Below are 2,451 nucleotides of genomic sequence, written 5' to 3'. Positions count from 1 at the left end.
GTAATGAGCCTGAAAAACAAGTGGAGCTAAATGGAGCTAATTTACTGAATATGTGTGTGTTTGTGGGTTGTGTATGTGTGTTTGTATCTAAAGAGAGTCAGTGAGAAACTGACACATGGAGCAAAAGGTGAGTGCTAATATTTGTCTGCTGCTGTGAATAGCATGTTGCTTTGGACAAGAGGTTAACAATATAACCAAAATCCTAAAGAAAAATACTTTTCTTCTGTCCGATCATCTCTACTCTAAAATGAATTTTGGGCTGTTACAGTACCTACAATTCTACCAAGGTCTCAGACAGACGCCTTTAAAGTGTTCCATCAGTCATGAAACACTACTTAAATATTTACTAGTGGTCGACTGATATTGGTTTTCCAGTGGCAGATTCTGATGTCAATATTTAGAGAGCAGGGCTGCCGATGGCCAATATCAAAACAACGAAAAGCTGTGTATAATTCAATAAATATAACACACATTATAACAATATATATTTAAGGCTAGCCAGTAATGTTTTTAGATTACATCTGATGTCATTTATGATGGGAGAAACATGTAGACCAAAGGCAATGGTGAAATTTTCGGCTGAAAACTAACTTTTTCCCCACCATCCCAAAACTCACAAGGGGAAGTGCTAACATCTTTCCACAGCAGCCACACCGACAAGTCTGCCTGCATATGTGTCTGCAGCCAGTTCTTTGCATATCGTGAGTGCAAGAATCAGCCGACTGTAATTATTTCAAAATGCCAGTGATCAGCCCGACTAAAGCGTGATTATAATCCTGCGTGCATTTATACTTGTGCGTCTGTGTCTCCGTCATTCTGCAATTACACCGCCAAACGCTAGTCGGCAGTAGTGCTACAGCGTCCACTGTGTTGACTTTTGCTGGCCAAGCAGGCTAACTTCCGGTTTAGCCCCCCGCTAACTTAAATGTGGGTAAAATTATATATGTGCGGCTGCTTTTCCCATGTTATCTACCGAATGAATCACATTCTGATAGTGAAACGATTCATTTCGCTTGGGTTGCAGGGCTTAAAGCAAGAAATATTTCTGTGCCTGAAATGTGTTCGGGATTTACGACAAAGATGGAGGGTAGGGGGCAAGAGTCTTACTTTGTGTTGAAAACTGACAGGGACATAGGGACTGACATACACTTAGCTCACGAAACATGAAGAAACACAATTCTGGGTTCACAAGAAGAAGAGAAGAAGGTAACTGAACTCCAGTTTGATAAAACGTTCAATGTGGAAATATATGATGGGGGATCAGGGGGTCCTCCCCCAGGAGATTTTGAGCATTAAACAGTTCATTTCCTGCATTCTGGTAACATTTTCTGCCACCACCTATACTCAGTGCTTGAAGTGGAAAATAAAGGTGCTGGGAAATACAGCTGAAAATGTTATCACGATAAAACATTTTTGCTCCTGAATGAAAGTTGAAGAAACCAGATGGTTAATTGTGGTATTAAATTATTTTTATGGTCAGAACAAACACTTAATGCCAACAGTGGATCCAGTGTTTCCCATACGTTAATTTATTTGTGGCAGCCTGCTCCAATATCAATGCTGACTGCTATTGATTTTCAATTTTTTTTTTTTTTACTAGGCCTATTTAACATCGTATTTGATTGCAGCAGATGCTCTCGCTCGTCTCTCTCTCTCTCTCTCTCTCTCTCATGAACACCGCTGCACAAATCTGTCCAACACAAGGTTGTCGGACGCCCGGCTTGAAAAAAGTTCTTAGCAAGCATGTAAGTGGCCTAGTTTATAAGAAGAGCTAAGTTAATGTTACAATACAGCTTGGTTGTCGAGGTTAGCACGTTGTTAAACTTCATTCTGTGGGAAACACTGGGATCACAACAAATCTGAGGTAAAACATTCAAAACAATTATGATTAAGTAAATTTCAATTAAGTATTTTTTTCAGTCCGTTTTCCTCAACAAATTTAAGTGCTGATTTGTTCGGGATTCAAATTAATTACATTCCGATAAAAATGGCCTTGTTACGCGTCCTCAATCCTAGAAGTGTTTCTTCTAGGATTTTTTTCAGCAGCGGGGGCAGGACAAACAGCCCCCCTCCCCCGAAGAAATAGTTTCACTTACAAGTTCAGTGTTTCCCCTAGGATGGAGTTGAAGCAGCGGAGGTGAAGCAAAATTAGATGAATGTTTTGGTGTTTTATGTTTTCCAATGAAAAATATGTAATTTCACATCATATTGGGCCATTATTTTCACCATATCTCTGAACAAATTGTTGGAAAAGCTAGAGCAGATAATAAATAAACAACACCCAAAGATCAGTCTACTGGTGGAACTACAACCTTTAGATCTGGAGAAAGTAATTTGGTTGGTTCTGTTGCTCCACAGTGATTTTACATTGATGGCACAGCATGTTTTGGGCATCACCCCTAAGCCTTAACGGCAGGAAAACCCTGTTAATATGACCTCAGAATCATTATA

Source organism: Micropterus dolomieu, linkage group LG19, assembly GCF_021292245.1.
Source record: "Micropterus dolomieu isolate WLL.071019.BEF.003 ecotype Adirondacks linkage group LG19, ASM2129224v1, whole genome shotgun sequence".
NCBI lineage: Eukaryota > Metazoa > Chordata > Actinopteri > Centrarchiformes > Centrarchidae > Micropterus > Micropterus dolomieu.
This window is presented reverse-complemented; position numbering follows the sequence as displayed.